This window comes from Anolis carolinensis, chromosome 5, assembly GCF_035594765.1.
Source record: "Anolis carolinensis isolate JA03-04 chromosome 5, rAnoCar3.1.pri, whole genome shotgun sequence".
NCBI lineage: Eukaryota > Metazoa > Chordata > Lepidosauria > Squamata > Dactyloidae > Anolis > Anolis carolinensis.
The window spans coordinates 36,623,559-36,642,912 of NC_085845.1; the positions used below are offsets into that span (position 1 = coordinate 36,623,559).

Below are 19,354 nucleotides of genomic sequence, written 5' to 3' on the forward strand. Positions count from 1 at the left end.
GAACTTGGTGGCTTGTGTGAGGTAAATTATTCAGACCTCCCTCAAAATCCAATGCAAACAGATAGACAAGGTTAAGAATTCATTGGAAGATTGCGCTGAACTTTAGACTTTGTGACTTCAGGGTTTTGAAATTATTCCTCATTTAGAAATAACATTTTTCTTTGTGGTTGCTTCAACTAGATGTTCAAGTTAGAAGAAAGTGGTCAGTAGCTATGTTTCTGATATAGCTGGTGTCAAAAAGATGGATTTATCTTGAAAGATGCAAATGCTGTTATAACTTTGTGCCCTTTCACAATTATGGCATTCCAATTCCAATTTAGCCTCCCTTGCAACTTCCTATGGAATTATGGGATTTGTATTAACAAAGGAGTACTTATTATTATCAGCCAAACAGCTCTAGTTCCTTCTCAAACTACAAATCCCATGAGTTCTAGTTTTACAGGTTCTTTTGCCTCCTCTGAGAAACGGTGCTGTTGCCTCACCAAACTATAAATCGCTCGATTCCATAACACAGAGCCATAGTGGTTGAAGTGGTGATGTCAAACTGCATTCATTCTACAGTGTAGATGCACATTTAGTGAGCATTAACATTCCAAATATCTTAAAATCAGCATGCATTGGCCATTATATGAACTATTTGTCTGTCGTGTTAGTCACAGCAGAGCTTGAAATTTGTATTCTTGGCCTACCAAAATTTGAAAGACCCCTGTGTTATCACTTCTCAGCTATGAGTGGTTTCAGCTGAGATCCTGTATCACTTGTGAGGAGCATAATGCTGGTTATGGAGCTTTCTACCTCCCCCATTGCATCTGTTAAGACCAACAAGGTCCTGCTATAGCCATTAACCAACTGGGGAAGGTGGGGCAAAAGACTACCCTGCCTCTTGTCTGCAGTTTTCTGGACACATAAAATGGAGGAAAGAGAAGTCCTCACAGCTTGGTCACTACCTTCCCCCTTCCATTTCCTCAGTTATTTAACAGCTGAGATTTCTAAGCTGCTGATGGATTGAGCACAAGGGGATAGTGAATAAACCTTTATGGCCCATCCAAAATAAGACACATTTACCTGGGACTTCATCACATGCAATAAAATCAGTGTTTCTACACATTTAAGAAATGGCTACCAACAGAGCCATCATATGAAGCAAGTTCATACAGTGGGTTCCAGGCATTTTGCCATTTCTCAAATGTGTTTTTTCCTGTGCTTCCTAAGTCAATAATTGATTTCTTTTTCAATTCCCTGCATAGAGATGTGTGAAAACACCCAATTTACCCTATGATGGGAATTCTTCCTTGCCCACTAGTAAACATAACAATGAAATCATCAAGGAGGGAGGAGCTGAGATGAGCAGTATTGATTCCTTTCTTCCACCATTAGTGTTTTTGGACTGAGGAGGAAGGAATGGTAAGTCATATCTCTTTTTAAAGGAAAAATAGACTTACCTTTTGAATTGAGAGCTATCTGTACAATATCCAAAGAAAAGGGAGAGGAGACAGTGGGAGGAGAAGTCTGTTGTAGTCTAGCCTGTGATAGTGCCTGATGTCAATGAGGGTTTTGGGACTGTACCTGATAACAATGGGGATGATGGTCTTCTTGACAGGCCTGGCTTCAGGCCTGTTGATAGGCCTGGCTTTGAGTTTGAGATTATAGAACCGTCTGTGGATATTCATGGCCACATTCTGGAGAGAGGCCCTCCACAGGTTTTCTCTGAGAATTGGTTTTCTGGCAATGATTTGTCAGGTGCAGAAGTTAATCAGCTGGAAGATAGATTACAAGACTTTTGTAAACAAAGGGAGAGTTCACAGGTCCATCGAAGGTCAGCCCGCCTTCGGGAAAAGGGGGAAATAAATCGTTATCTGGTGGGAAAGTGAAATGAAATGTGTTCTTCTCACTGAATGAGATAGGAAAGGATTTAGAAGAGACAAGACAAAGCTTTCTACCTCATAGTGGTCAACACTGATTATTCATGCCAGTCTTGTTTCCAGGTGGATTTCTAGTTTCATGGTTCCAGTCTTGCCAAGTTCCTGTTCTTTGATTCTCAGTAGATTTCTTGTTCCATGGTTCCAGTTTTTCTAAATTCATGTCCTGTGTCTTGGGATTTTATACTGTCTTGTTCTTCTAGATTTTGCAACCTTGTACTTTATGTTTTATCTTTGTACCTTGGATGTTATGGACTAATTGTTACATTATGAAGACATCTTTTTGGACTATGCTTTTAATATCATTTTTATTGCTTGGCTTTTACACATTCTTCAATAAATGGCTTGCTGGTGTGGTGTTTTAGGTCAGAGGTGTTCCAGCTCTGGGATACAACAAAGTCTCCTGTGTGATGAGAAGGCAAACTGATAATTAAAAAGAAAGCAGAGAGAAACCATGTGATGGCGGTAGGAAAATCCTCCATTTAATTTCAAAACAGAGCTCTGTGAAACTTGAGGGGAAAACAACAATCCTAAATTGTTTACTTTGGAATTACACAAGAATATGTCATCAGTCAGTCTGAGTACCCTGAGGGCAATAGACTCTGTCTGATTTTGGAAGATAAGCAGGGTCAGCCACTGTTATTACTGGATGGAAAACCAAAAATAAAGACCAGATACTGTAGGATTTTTTCAGAGGAAGGATTGCCAAAATCACCTTAGTATTCCTTGTCTAAGAAAACCCCATGAAATTCATGGGATCATCATAAGTTAATCTGCAACTTGAAGTCATGTGTCATCAATAGGCATTTGCCAAATAAATTCATTTTTCTTAAAAGTAACTTTGCAAGCTCATATATTCTCTGTAAGCATTAAGATGTTTTCTGTATTATCCTTACCTTGGATTCAGAGTTCTTGTGAGTGGGTCTGTTCATTGAATGCTCTTACTTGAATTGGGGCGGGGGGTGATGGACTCCTTTCAATACCAGACTATTTCCTTCTCCTATCATTTCCCTACAAAATCATCTCTGAAGAGCTAGAGAACCAAAGACCAGAACAGTGGGGTTCGTGGAGTGGGGAAAGAAGTGGATTAAAATTGCTTTTCTGCTACACTTCATTACCTTTCATGAATGTGGATGGGCATATCTGGATCCATCCCAATATCAGCCTTGAAGTTTTTAAAAAGAAAGGATGCAAATTTTAACTGAAAATCAGCCATAGAAAAGAACAAGCCAGCAGCCAAAATAAATGCTCTGAACAAAGAACATGCCAAGAAAATGCAAACCACACAAATTGTGGTCACTGGTGACTGGCTTAAGCTGTCATATGTTGAATCTGGCACTCGGCATTCCTTTCGACAGATAAATCTCTTTACCAGAAACCCTCTGAATGGTTAAACATACAACAGATGCATTTAAAATACACTACAAGTTGGGGAGAAAGAACACTGTTGGTGGTCACAAACACTAAAGAATCAGGTAGAGGAAACTAAATAGAGCAGACACACTTTTTAAAAAGTTGTCTCTTTTCCCTTTGTTTTTTCCCCTTAAAAAACAATCCAAGTCTTTTTTTTTTTTTTTACAGTCTAAACCCTGTAATCTAACTGCTAATAAATTAAAGTTTTGATTGGTGTGGCTAAGTGGGAAGGTCTCTTACCTTTCAGACAGATGGCCATCGATTCATATAATTTGCTTGGGGAAATCTGAGCATATTTTATCTGCGTGTATCCCCACCAGTATTAAAAGCCACATTTTGCTGGAGGTAAAGGCCTACATTACTCTGCAAGCTATTACACACCCCATGGTTCTTGTTAAAGCAAAGTGTTTTCAATTGCATACCATGTGGCAAGCCTCTGCAAAATAAGAAACGGTTGTGTGTGTTTTCTTTCCCCCTGGCACATTAATCCATGTGCCCAAAGATTTTTGAGCCTGTGTAAACATTTAAAATATTAAAAATATTTGAACTGGGAAACATGCTCATTTGCTGCAATGCCTGTGGGTTTCTTAAGAGAGGAATAATCAGAGTCTTCTTTCTGTTTGTCCTCATCTCAAATGTAAAATGGGATAATCAAAAAAAGAACACTAAAACATTTTGTTCCATTTGAGGAAAGGGGTGGGCATGTGTAGAATATACTATTGGCAGTCACTTCATTTGATTTAATTTCAGTTCTTCGACAATAATAAAACCATTCTGGATAGATTATATTGGTCAGTGTCATTCATTCACATTTCTCCAACTACTTTATTATTTCATGACAGATAATAACTGTTCTGTGACAGACAATTCTAATCTCATGTTTTGCATCATGTAAGTTTAGGAAATTCCTCTGTCCTAGGTGCCCAAAAGAGGAAGTGATTGTATTCATTTTTTGTGGATGATGAATTGAAGAACTATTTGTACATATAATTATATGTTATATTATGGTGATACAAACACCCATATGTAAATGCAATATTTCTCACTCTCAAAAAAAAAACCATCCTGAGGACAAATGGCATAGCATTTGGATGACAGATGTCTATGCCATCTCATTTTTATTATCTCCAGCCATTCTAGTTATCTTCTATGAATGGAGTAGAGATAGGTATTTGTCTCATGTAGCCAAATTTTCTGCATCTCCCCTATACCTAATAATTTTCTGATGAACAAGGGGACCCATTTCTTCCTTCCTACATATACACACATACAAAGCCCTATGCCTTGCTTTAGAAGTGAATTACCACTCCTAGAAATTTCCAAAATTGCCCATTCTGAATAGATTGGATGAGTGAATGTTCTGCAGATCAACTCCATTTTGGCAAATTCGGCAGGCATGTCGCCGGGGGGGGGGGGGGGGGTAGGGTTTTTGTAAGTTTTAACATGTTTTATAGTTGCCAGACACTTTTGGGTGAACTGTTAGAAATTCTCAGGGTGGTCTGTGAGAAGGCGTTACATTTATTATTTAAACTGTTATGTTTATTCATATCATGACCTGATCACCATGCTTACTATATCCCATATGCATGGGGGTATTGGGATAACGATACAAAAGGTTTGCTAGAGTAGACCCTCCCTCACTCAGACTCAGCCCCCCCCCCCCGAATCAAAATCCCAGCCCTCCCCCCACCTGAATCAAAATCCTGGCTACAGGCCTGCCTACAAGCTATAACCTTTCTGCTTTATGTTATCTTTACATGCCTATGCACATTAACTTTGCATTTGCATGCTACTATTCAGCATATATTCAGAAAGAGGGAGGGAGGGAGGGAGGGAGAAAACAGTACATATCATATATTTAGTTGTTTGCTAGGTCTTTTCCAAAGCCTATAGCTTACTGTATCACTCTTGCCTGCAAACATTTTTTTTTACTTTCTCTCTCTTCAGAAGACTCCTGTGTATCCTCATGTGTAATTCAACCTCATGTCTAAGTTGAAGGCAGATGCTGAGGCCAAAATTATGGATTTGAAATGGCCAATGGATACATCAAGGGTCATTCTGTAGAGAGGGTAAAACACCATACTGACTTGGTATTTTGTTCAACTATAAAAAAAAACCCAGAAGCAACACTGTGACAGATGACTTCACCACATTGAGATTTAAAGCACAGTGACCATCCTTTTAGTGTAGAGAATCACCCCTCTTATATCATCAGCCATCCTGTTTTGAGTTCTGGCTCCCCTTTACACTCACAAATGGAAACCTAAGAGCTGGCAATGCATTCATCTTCCATATATCACATGGTAAATTTTACTTTTAAAAAATCAGGGAAAACTACAATATTTGAAAGCCAAGATATTGGCTTTTGGCCCAAAGCCCCTTACATTAAAGGAGACGGACACCAGTTTAAAATCTCATCCTTCCATAGAATAAAATTGCCCTGCTCCAAACCCATATGATAAAGGAGGGAGTTCTCCAGTTTAAAACCACTTCTTTCCATGGGATAAAATTGCCTTGCTCATATGATAAAAGAGACTGACAGGGGGTGGGCAATGAAACAAGACGAGAAACTGCTTTTCAGCTGGAACCATGGGAGTAATGCACTATAGGAGTCAGGAGCTCTGGACACAATTGCTGGCCCATGTTCAGGGTTCCCTCCTTTCAGGACATTTCTGCCTCTTTTCAACCTAGGAAATTTAACAGCACGTGATAAGCTCTGTGTCTCTCCATGTTTGAAAAGAGGCCGAATTGTCCTATGATGGGGAAATATCTCAATGAGATGAGGTCCAGAGAGAACTTCTTTAAGGTTATCCCAGGATGCCTTTTGCCACTAAATTCAGAGAAAAGAGAATTCTGGACACGAGTTAAGGTATAGTACTCACGTTGACCAGTAGATAGGTCTACTGGAGTTTTTGTGTTGATTTTTAAGACTTATAAATATGTATATAGGTGTTTTTACATGGCTTCTTTCCATGAGAGGATAAAAAGCCTTGTAGACATTATTTCAGTTTTCTCAGGAAGTTGCATTTTGGTTTACCTAAGGACAAATATTTGTCACTAAGGTGTCTTAATATGTTCTTTTGAAAAGCTAATATTGTTCCTCTGCTAGACACTATGGGTGGGCATGGGATGGATTGCTTTTCAGGTTACACTTTGTTAATTTGATTACTTTGCTTGAGAGATCTAGTGCTATTCCTCAGATTTCCCAATACAACATATTCTCTTAGACTATATGTTATGATTCTTGTTACCAAAATCCTCTTTTTGTAGATTGGAGTTTGGGAGGTGGCCTTTCATTGCATTTTTTCTGAAGGTGATTCTCATCTATAGACAGATAATTTCAGTCCACTGCATCTATAAATGAATATAATAGCTGTCACTAAGGCAGTAGGAGATCTTACATAGATTTTTCATCTCATAAAAGTAAAAGGAAAGAATGCACATTTAAGAGAACTGGGAAATATTGTTTCTAAAATTCTATTCAATGTTCCTTTGTTGCTTTTGTCAACATACATGTTTTGTAGTATTGGACTTTTGGGTGAACTGTTAGATTGCAGGCCAAAGAAAGCTTTTGAATTGTAATCTATTTCCAAATGTGACAGTCCAGTAAAAACACAAAGAAGTGTCTGGCAACTATAAAACATGTTAAAACTTACAAAAGATACAAAGCTTGTTAAAATGTTATATTTTATTCAGAAGTGGCTTTTAAAATATCATTTTCTGGATGACTTAAACTTGATGTCAGGCATTTATTTACATTTCTAATATTTAAATAATTATTCAAATATTGTACTTTATGCAATACGTAGCTCTTTTTAGCAAGTCTGTAAAAAATATGGTTCCAAACCACCAAGTACCTTAGGTGTGTTCTTCCTAGTGATTTATTTCTCTTAAGTGTTATGAGTGCAGCTTCCATTTCACTTTCCAAAATTGTGAGTTCATCTTCAAATGGTTATTCCTTGAATGATTCTATAACCTTTGACTTCTTTTACATTGTATTGTTTGCACCATATTTTTATTTCTACTTGATCATGCAAAGTGTTTCCCTGCTCTCCATACAGCATAAGCACTAGGGGTGTGCAAGATGCCTGAAATCCAATTAGTAATTCATTTCAGAGATTCAGATGTCCCCTGCTTCAATTCATAAAGATTCGAGGGGGTGCCTTTTCTATTCGTAATTGAAATCTCCAAAGCTTCGTAATTGCTTCATTATAATGTATTCCATTAACGACAATTGGGAAAATTGCACGTTTCTCCATAATTTATATTGTTGTCATTTTCTATTCTGCTATTATTATATTATATTATTATATTAGGCCACAGAATGAAGAGAGGGCAGCCAGAAAGACACAGCTCCATCACGTCTTGTCCACCAGCAGTTGGGATTGAACCACGGAACTGATGAAAAGACAGTGGCTTTAGGGTCACAAGGGCTAGAAACCTGAATGACACTACCACAAAAATTAATTGCTAAAATACCAAAGTCAAAATATTATCCAAATTTAAGCTATTTGGCCAGAAATTGAGAAGAATAGCACAGTATCCTATATTTTGACAAATGGTAGATTTGCATGAAGCCCTAAGGGTAGATCGAAGACAAATTGGATAAAGGAATACAGGAAAAATATTATTATCATAGTAGTTCTTTTTGTCTCTGTGAACAAATTATTGAACAGTTGTGTTCAGTTTTTTAACCCTATTTCTGCCATTTTTTATTTTTGCTTCCTTGCCCTTAACTGTTTGGAGCATTTCATCAATCATGCATTCAGACTTCTTTTACTTTCTTTTTTCTTTTTTTCTGTCCAATCAGCAAACACTGCCAGGATCATGTGGCCTTTGGTGATATTTCGTCCAATAGCAGGTAATTCAATCTAGATTATTTGACTTTAGCTTACTGACTGTTATTTTTGGAAGCTCTAAAATATTTTGTTTCTCTAAAGGTTTGCTGCTTCCATTGTTACTTCATTTCATTTTCTTTGTATGTGCTATTGCCTTCAAAGTCAAATGTGAAAGGTTTTTTTCCTTCTGGCAGAGTGCAGACCTCTCTGCTCTAAAGAGGTTAAGTCCTCTTCCTCTGTATCTGCATTCTGCTAAGGAGCAAAGATGATTCTTTCTTAACTGCTTTATTCAGTTGTTGTTTCATTTTAATTACTGGCTGTTAGGAATTTTTTAATTTGCTATTTTCATTTTCAGTTATTGTAAGCTAAACTCAAAGGAAACAGGCAGTGGTAGTTTATGTAAATCTTCACTAATCAAAGTGTGGGGAGATATCAATCCTGCAAACCTTAACTCAAGTGTACCACTATGCTTGAATGGCTGCTATTTGCTGGTATCTTTGTAACTTTTCATCTTTTACTCCAGGTTATTAAAGGGGAAAGTGAACCGACTCTACCATTTTCTGCTCTTGCTGCTTCCACTATCTTGGGAGTCACGTCTAGGAATTGGACTCGTAGCTCAACTTCTGTTCCACAAGTTATAGACTGGAGATGACACTTGAATGTTTCTATCACCTTTTGGTTTTGCATTCTTCTAACAGTTGCTAACATTTTGCAGACAAGTAAAATATGTAGGCTACTATACTGCATAAATCAAAATATTTGGATAAGATTTACAGATTTTTCCCTTTAATAAATTCAGTACTAAAGTATTTACCCTGCGGTACTAAGAATGATTTTGCAAACCATATTGTAAACAAGAAACTCAACTGTAATTTCTGTGTTGTGCATCCAGTAAGAAAATATATAATCACATTACACTGAAGAATGCCATCCTAATTAAAAACATCAGCAAAGAAAGGAGAAAATGCAAAGTCAAATGAGATTTTCACCCTAGTGACCAAATGAAGCTTCGTATATTATGAAAACTTTACCAATTCTTTGTCCTGATAATTATCCAAATTATATACGAGCACTTAGAATACAGTTAAGCAAGCTATATAAAACAGCTGTGAGCAATGCAGCATCACATCTATAAGCCCATTAAGTTGTACATTATATTGAACTAAAATGTATGAAATTATCTGGGTTTATTAGCCACGTCTGATGAAATTAAGTGTAATATATAAATATGTTATTTTATTATTGTCTTTCCTTGCCTGTTTTATGTCATTTGAACCATATTTGTTTCAAAGGACTACTTATTCTGATTCCATAGTGTGGGCACAAGGAGAATCGGGTTCTTGTATGGGTTTATAATTCACCAAGAGAGACATACTGGTGTATGGTTTCTGGGTCTTAAGCGGAGTGAATGCAAAATTGCGAATGCGCAGATTTTACTGCCAGGAATTGTATAACCCAACCATGCAAAATGAAGCAATCTTGTGTTTTTGTGCCAAAGTAAGTCCACTTAAAACTTCTGAAAAATAGCAGCTTGCCAAATCAATGTCTGCAGCATAGAACGCAGTAATGCAGGAAAAGGTGAATGGCCAGTTTCCTGTACAAATATTTGACTTCATCATGAAGCTTTGATTCAAAACAACTCAATATCTTAACTCACTCTTAGTCTTGTGCAGCTACAATCTAGTCATGTTTAGTTTTTTCAGCATTCCAATGCCTTGAATACAAAACAAGAGAGCATTGGAGTTAAGAAATAACACTAGGAGCAAAAATGTTACTCAGAACAGTAGAATTGTTTTCAAAATGTTTCACAGGGGCCCTGGCAGACCTTTAAGCATGCTTCAGGCTCAAACGCTCCTCCGTTGGGATATTTTTGGCTAATTTTCCTTTCTCACTTGTTTTTAAAATGTCTTTTTGAAGAGTTTTGGAAAAATTAGCAATGCTCAATCATAAAGAACTCATGTAGGCACTGAAAGTATATTTATGATAGCCATTTATTTCTTTGAAAAAAGCCAAGAGAGCATTACAGTATGGTATTGAGCTCTAAATCCTTACAAGAATTCTGAGCTACGAATAGTGCCAAATATGACTTAATGAGGAGATATTGAAACCTTGCTCAAAAAGCATTTGGGCATATATTTCTTTGGATCAATTTGGATCAAATGACTGCTGCAGAGTTTTAAAAACTCTTGCAAGTCTTCTTATTGGGCACGAGTCAGATTCTTCAAGGAACACATAGCTACAAAGTCCTTAAATCTTTTTTTGCAGTCTCTCAGTGCCAAAAAAAGTTCTTGCCCATTACAGGAGAGACAGGCTTCTACATAGAGCATATGAATAACCTCTTGTAATAAATATCCTTTTAACAAAATTCTACAAAGATTGAAATTGCAAATCTAAAAAAAATGACAACCACCATGGCCACTATCACTTGGCCCTTTCACAAAAGGTGTACAAATATTAAGTTTCACATGTTAAATATTTTAATAGTTATCAAAAAAATAGTAGAATCGCAGAGCTGAAAAACACCCTTGCTGAAAAGCCTTCAAAGGAGGAGACTTCACAGCATTCCCAAGCAGAATATTCCACTGCTGGATAGTTCTCACCATCAGAAAGTTCTTCCCAATATTTAGATAGAATATCTTTTCCTGTAATTTGAATCCATTGCTCCAAAAGTCCATTGCTCCAAGTTAGCTCCTTCTTCAATATGATAACCTTTCAAACATTTCAACATGGCTATCATGTCATCTCTTAACCTTTCCTTCTTCAGGCTAAATATATCCAGCTCCCTCAGCTGCTCCTCACAGAGCATGGTTTCCAGAATATTTACCATTTTGGTCACTCTCTTCTGGTAATGTTCTAGTTTGTTAGTATCCTTCTTGAATTACAGTACCCAGAACTATATTCCAAGTGAGGCCTGACCAAAGCTGAATGGTGTGATTCTACAAGTTGCCTTGATCCAGACATTACACTTATTGAAGGAGCATTGAACTGCATTGACTTTTCTAGATGCCACATCACAATGTTGACTCATTATTAATTTTCTTCTTTCATGCAGATTTACAATAAAGATACTGAAAACATTTGTAAAAGATGTGTAAAAAAGAATTTGTAAAAAAAAATTCTCAAGGAGCAAGGAATTGATGAAATTAGGTTCAATGTTATTTATATCCACACAAAGTCAATGGAAACTTACAGTCATTGTTCAGTAGCTTACAAAAATATATTTCTATTTGTATTAATTTCATTTTATGAATTATGACATCCATACACATAAGGAACTTATGATATACAGAGAAGTCTCCAAAATGGTAGTGCTGAGTTGTGATGAGACATAAATGATGTTTATTTAAGGTCCATATTACAAAACAAATACAAGTGTACTGAAAGAAATGGGTGCTGATTTTGATTAATTAGTTTAGACTCAATGACAAGTCATTAAGAAATCACCCTCATGTGTGATATCCAGGCCAATGTGAGGCTTTTTTCCAGTCAAATTTCTTAACAAGCTTATGTTAACTAAACCTTGTGAAAGTAAAGCAAACCATTTATTTGAATTAATCGAAAACACAATAGGTTTTTCATGATCTATCATACTGCGCAACACAATGCAACTGTAAGCCTTGTCTTATAGTTAAATTTTGCTCCTGTGAAAAGAGGGAGAAGACACTGGTCTTTCGATATAGCTTTCAACTGGAACTTTATTTCAATGTATAATATGCACTAAAAAGCTACCTGGAAATTTGCCTATCTTCAGCAAGAAAGGGTATCATGGTACACAGAGATATCCACTGAAAAGAACAGCCAACTTTTTCAATTTTGAATTTTGGTACATCTAGTCTTAATCAGCCTGACTGGCCACAATTAACTTATTCTTTACATAAGTAGATATTTCCAGCAGCTGCCCATAACCTCAGAGTTGATTTTGTCCAGGGTCCATTCCCAATCTTAACATTTTGGTTACTGGGATGTGCAGTGTGAATTCTGAGCAGTATCAAGATACTTGTCTTTACCAGTAAAAAAAAATCATCTGTGCTTTCAGTGAATAATACAGATGGCAAAGAGTAGGTGCTCACAAGAAGTTTCCACAGAAGTTGAGAAAACAAGAAGCCATCTTTGCTCTCTTGCTTCAGGTAAGCCTGGTCTTAGATTGCATTAGAAAGCTGAGTGTGTGCTTGACTCCTGTAGTTAAAAGGCTAGCTGCTTTTCTGGGGACAGCAGAAAGCTGTGTGAGTATTTGTTTTGAAGGTGAGGTTAGGTACTTCAGCAAGCAGTTAATTCAGAGTTTGTTTCCTGTTGTTAAGGAGGGCTAGCTACTGTTAAATGAGTGATTATTCCCTGTTCTTTGAAGCCAAAAGTTGAGTGAGTGTTTGTTTCCTGATCTTTGAAGGCTAAAGGTATTTAATCCAGTGCCATGCACATCTAACACCATGTACCAAGCCACAACTTCACTAACACACATCTTTACAATACATACAGAAAACAATTCAAAACAAAACAAACATACAAAGGGGAGGTGGCTAGCACTCTGCACATAAGGTCCATGCATATTAACTAACATCCTAAGGATCCTGGACTGGATGATTCTACAAGGGGTCACTGTTCTGTACACTTGAAACTGCACCTCCAAATATTTGCATTGCTGTGAAATTCGAAGAGGCACAAATGGAGGGTGAAAGGGAGAAACATGCTAAGAGGAAAGTGTGTCAAGCCAACCCTGATTGGGACCGCTTTCTACTTGGAAACTTATGATCTCACCGTGGAAGAGTATGTGGGTCGAGAATAGGGCCCTATGGTCACCTTCGTACCAACCACCAAGACACTACATTTGGAAGGCCATCATACTCGGACAACGAAGGGTCACCTAAATAAGTAAGCTCCTTCTCTCATAATTTTAAAATCTCAACATCAAACTTTTTTGTTTTCCAAAGATTTTGCAATGTTAGTATTTTATTGTATATAATGTTTTATTATATATTTTATTGTATACTTTAATTACATGTATTTGTAAGTTTGCTTTATATTATACTGTATTTTATTTATTTTATTTATATTGAATAATTTTACAATTGTATTGTTTATTTTTACTATCCCCCATCCCAATCCAGCATGCTCTCTCTCTCTCTCTCTCTCTCTCTCTCTCTCTCTCTCTCTCTCTGCAAATGTATTTTAGATTATGAGCCTTTGGCAGACACAAGGTTTTGGTTGTTTAACTTGTAAAATGCCATGTACATTAATGACACTATATAAATAAACAACAACAGAAGCAAATAATACAATCAGCAAACCAGGGTCTAGGAAGCAATGAAAGAAGGCCATCAAATGACTACTACTTGGATATTTTGGAACAGCTGTTTGCACAAAGGAAATGACCTCAGTCAAGCTAAATTATAGCTAGATGGAAATCAGCATAGCAGGCCTAAATACTTCAGCATGCTCCTTTTAAGGCCAGCCACAGCTTTTCCTACTCTTTTGCACCTGGTATTTTAGAGGGATAATGTGGTGCAGTACCTGTATCTTGGGTCCCTTCTACACTGCTATATAATCCAGATTATTAAAGCAGATAATCCACATTATCTGTTTTGAACTGGATTGTATGAGTCTACACTGCCATACAATCCAGTTCAAAATAGATAATCTGGATTTTATCTGGCAGTGTAGAAGGGGCCTTGGTCTTCAAGAACTACATGGCATGATTCAAGATCTTCTTCCAGAACTGCCAGCTTTCCCTGCCTGCAAATCAAATCAGATAACTTGGTTTTATTATTCCTCAGTCTCGTTTGAGAAGGCCTCTGCTTAGCTTCTAAGATCCAATGGGATGTGGTGCCTTTAGGGTATTTGGGCCCTTGCCCTGCTTTTAGCACACTCTTTCTTTATAAAAAATAAAAAATCTTATAGCCGTGTGTATGGATTAGAGAAATATCTGGAAAATGTAAATGCTGCTGGCTCTTTAACTTAGCCTTTCTTTTTATTAATAACTTAATAGTTTGATTCTGGAATTAAGTTACTGCTGGAAGTCCATCTTAAGTCAATTGTTTAAGTTAAAATACATTTAAATCGCCCATCTTTGCTGGAAAAAACATAATTAAAATTTCATTTGTTCTAGTTAATTCCTGTGAATGCTTTTCAGTTAATATTCACATCGTAACTATTTTTGAACTTTGACCTTTGTAAATAACCTGTAAAATTCACTTAGGGAATTATGTCCTCACATGTGAACCTATATCTGTAGAAATATTCATCATCAGCTTCTAATATCTATATTCAGGAGGGGCTACTGTTACATTACTTCATAGGGGAGCAAGGTAAAGGTAAAGGTTTCCCCTGACGTTAAGTCCAGTTGTGTCCGACTCTGGGGTTGGTGCTCATCTCCATTTCTAAGCCGAATAGCCGGCGTTGTCCATAGACACCTCAAAGGTCACGTGGCCAGCATGACTGCATGGAACGCCATTACCTTCCCACCAGAGCAGTACCTATTGATCTACTCACATTTGCGTGTTTTTGAACTGCTAGGTTGGCAGAAGCTGGAGCTAACAGCGGGTGCTCACTCCACTCCCTGGATTTGAACCTGGGACCTTTCGGTCTGCAAGTTCAGCAGCTCAGTTCTTTAACACACTGAGCCACTGGAGGCTCCTAGGGGAGCAAACAACCTAAATATTGTGCAATGGGACTATGCACAATGGAACTGATATGCATACAACCTAACTTGTGCAATGGGACTATGCACAATGGAACTGATATGCATAAGAACACCAGTTAGGTACTGCCAATGAACATTGGTAGAGCCCAATGTGAATCAGTACATTCTTGCTGGTGCTCTGACATGCACCTTAGGAGAGTCCCTTAGTCCCTCTATTACATAACCAAGTATGAGTAAGGTTAGACAACACAGAGTATGATATAGAACAATATATTTCCCAAGAAATTTGAAGTTTATACTCAAAATTGGAAGAGGATGCTACAAGTTGCCAGCTGCTGTCATAGTTTTCCCACTGTAACGGCTCTTCTACCCATTGGCAGAGGCCTAGCAACCATCTGCATTTGGTTCAGCAACCTGATTGTGTCCAATGTATCTTCCTATTTGTTCCAGTAAAAACATTGCTGACCTACAGATGACTACATCTCTGTGAGCCCTGAAAAATTGTGCAGCTAATAGCTTGCATCCTTTCTGTTAGTCTCAAGTAGATTCAATGAATCGTGAGTGGTGTGTCAATATGCAATGCATCCCATTGACCCAGAGGGTCTACTCTAGTCAGGACTAACAAGAGGATTTTGACCCATGTATCTCCAGAGTTGATCCAACAAACTAAAAACAAACAGAATGTTAACTGTATTTCCCTTCTTTTATTCATGCTCCCTTTTTTTACTCCCAAAAAGTGCTTTTCTATTTCAAGCCTTTCTTAGCACCTCATTACATGGAGCATACCTTAGCACCTCATACCAATGAATGTCTGTGTATGTGTATGCAATGCATCCATGTGTAGGGTGAAACAGGTGATCATGGTAGCACTAAATAATTAACACATTAGGCTGTGTAAAGACTTTGAAAGCTCTTAGGGAGAAAAAAGAAACAAAATACATAGCAAGTTTTTCCTCAGACTAAAGTAAGTTTCAAAAGTACACCTTTGCAGGTGCTTAAAATGAGTGAAATCAAGAAGCAGGATATTATCTTTCTCTTCTTCCACTACAAAATTGTGACACATTGTGAATGCTAATTAATGGAGTTCTTTTATAAGGAGAACAGTACCCAGAGCTGGCTGTGAAAATGTTACAAATTTGCAATTAAAACTACGGGGGAACCTTAGCAGAAAAAGAGAAAAGAAGCTGGCACAAAATAGATAACAGAGAAAATATTTCAAATAGAATCTTGTAGAGCAAAGCTTGCATGCTTTTGTTTCTTCAGTAGTTCACAATTTCACAGATTCACAGATTCTAGGAAGTGATTCTGTATATTTGAAAAACTGATCTGCATAGACTAGGTCCTTAAATATTTCATGAGATAACAAAAATTTCATGAGGTAACAAAAAATAAAATGAAATAAAATAAAACTTGATGTACCTTGATATTAGAGAATTACTTCATAGAGGTAGTTGAAATAAGACTCTGGGAAATCAGTTTTTAAATTCCTGCTCAGCCATAGAAACTCACTGTCTGGTCTTGGGCAAATCACAGTGTCCTTCAACACAGTTAAATAAAATCCCACATTTTCTGCTTTAAACTGGAGTATATGGCAGTGTGGACTCAGATAACCCAATTCAAAGCAGATATTGCAGGTTATTCTGCTGTGATATTCTGAGTTATACGGCTGTGTGGAAGGACCCCCGGTTCAAAGCAGATATTATGGGATTTTCTGCCTTGACATTCTGGGTTAGATGACTGTGTGGAAGGGCCCACAGGCAGCCTCAGTCTAAGAGGAAGGAATATTGAAACTTCTCTAAATATATTTGGTCAAGAAACCTTTAAATTCATATTATCCTAAGTCAGAGTCAACTTGAAAGCATATAACAGCAACAACTTGGACATTATCCTTGGAAAACTATCATATTCACATCTTAGTAGCTGATAAGTGCTTCTTTCAGAGGTTTTTCGATACTGAGTGGTGCCAAGACCACCATCACATTAATGATCTTTCTTAGAACATAATTATCAGCTGTGCTCATCAAAGAGGTGCAATATGCACATTCTTACTAAATGTACTATGTATTTCTGCATTTTATATTATATCTAGGGAATGAGATTCTGTAGGGAAACATGCTTTGAAGCACATATGTCAATATCCCTTTGTTTATCACAGTGGTAACAGAAGTGAATAACTGGACAATGTTCACTTTTCAGTTCTGAGTGCCACTTTCAGTTGATATAAAACAAGTGCATCTGTTTACATTTTGGCTTTACACATGTCACTAGGATATTAGACATACAAGACAAGTGTTGTGTGAATTATACTTGACTTTATTCAATATTGATGGCATTGTTACTTTTTGCCTATTTTCCTAAAGTTGTCTCCTAGCTTGTAACTCTCTTTCTCACCCAGAGTTTTTAATTTTTAATCTAGTTTTTTAAATGTAGTGTTCATGCGGCCCGCCCTTGTTATACTGCTGTTTTGATCTTATGTTGTACTGTTTATTTTATGTATTGTATTATTTAATTGCATTATGATATGGTTATATTGTATTGTCCTGGGCATGGCCCCATGTAAGCCGCCCCGAGTCCCCATTGGGGAGATGGTGGCGGGGTATAAATAAAGTTTTATTATTATTATTATTATTATTATTATTATTATTATTATTATTATTATTATTATTATTATCTCCACATATGCACTGATGACAGTATACAAATAGGCATCTTCTTGTGGTCCAAGGCATTCTCAGAATTTTCCTCCAACACTACAGTCCAAATGCGTCTATCTTCCTTCTCTAAGCCTTCTTATGGTCCAGTTCTCACATCCATAGGTTACTACAGGGAATACCATTGTTTAACTATGCAAGACATTCGTTGCCAGTGTGATGTCTCTACTCTTCAATATCTTATGCACATATACTCAGAAGTATTTTTGCTGAATTCTGCAGCACTTACATCTCCTGAAACTCATTATGTTTACTCCCTCCCTATGACTCGAACAATCTGAATGTCTTTTCACATTTATTGTTCATTTAATGAATGATCCTTTGAAACCACAGGTGTCAAACACAAGGCCCATCTGATAAATCTGTCTCTTCATGTCATTTTTATGTGGCCCTCCAGATGCTGTACTACAACTCCTGTATTCCTTATCATTACACATCAAAACTAGAGCTGGTGGGAGTTGTGGTATAGCAACATCTGGAAGGCTGCAGTTTGTTCTGTTTCATCAGCATAGTGGGGTTTAAATTTAGATACAAGGCTTATGGATATCATATCTGACTTCAAAATGCCTTTTAAGATTTCCCTAATCTCAGAGCCAGAAGTGTTATTGGATTGCAATTCCCATTATCCCCAGTCTGTATGGTGGATAATCAAAAGTGATGGGAGTTGTCATTCAGTAACACCTGGGGATCTAAACTGGTTAAAAATCAAAAAGCTCTGACCACAATGTAAAAAAAAGGTTAGCCCTCTTTATCCACAGATTCTCCATCCATTGATTCAATGGCTCACTGAAGGCAACCCTAAAGTTGATGGGGCCCTTGATGAAAATGGGTTTGAAACCCCTGTTTTAAAACCTAGGATATTAAAATTAATGGAATCTTCACAGATGCTAGCACACTATAAGACCATGAATGTTGAAATTTTTTTTACAAAAAAACACTTGGATAATCTTTGCAGTGTACAATTTGTTCTGCACAAAATTCACATATTTTTCAAGCAGATAATATTTCATGAACAGGAAAGATTGGTATTATGCTGTTTTCTGCAAATACAAAAAGTCAAATTTTGTACAGAATAAGTCCTGAACTGTGATTTGTGTTGTTTATTCATTCGGTCACTTCCAACTCTTCATGACCTTATGGACCAGTCCATGCCAGAGCTCCCGGTTGGCCATCGCCACTCCTTCAAGGTCAAACCAGTCACTTAAAGGAAAACATTCATCCATCTTGTCTTTGGTCAGCCCCTCTTCCTTTTCCCTTCCATTTTCCCCAGCATCATTATCTTCTCCAAGTTTTCCTGTCTTCTCATCATGTGGCCAAAGTACTTCATCTTTGCCTCTAATATCCTTCCCTCCAGTGAGCAGCCGGGCTTAATTTCCTGGAGTATGGACTGATTTGATCTTCTTGTGGTCCAAGGTACTTTCAGAATTTTCCTCCAACACTACAGTTCAAATGTGTCTAACTTCCTTCGCTAAGTCTTCTTCTGGTTCAGCTCTCACATCCATAGGTTACTACAGAGAATACCATTGCTTTAACTATGTGGACCTTCGTTGCCAGTGTGATGTCTCTACTCTTCAATATTTTATTGAGATTGGTCATTGTTCTCCTTTCAAGAAGTAAACGTCTTCTGTTTTCCTGGCTGCAGTCTGCATCTGTGAATAGTCTTCAAATACTGTGCAGCTTTCAAAACATTTCTCACACTGGGGTGAAAATTTCTAAAATTAATCATTGCTTCCTTCAATAATGAGATAAAGAATTTATTTCCTCAAAGGAACCAAATAAAAATTTCATACATCCAGATCACTGGTTCCCAGCCTTTGGTCCTCCAGGTGTTTGGACTTC

The 19,354-nt window shown here is 37.2% G+C and overlaps 1 long non-coding RNA gene across 1 annotated transcript in view; it reads right to left on the reverse strand.

Annotated features, from left to right (window-relative positions):
• LOC134299771 (uncharacterized) overlaps window positions 1-19,354 on the reverse strand; it is a 200,182-nt gene that overhangs the window by 180,045 nt on the left and 783 nt on the right. The window lies entirely within an intron of this gene.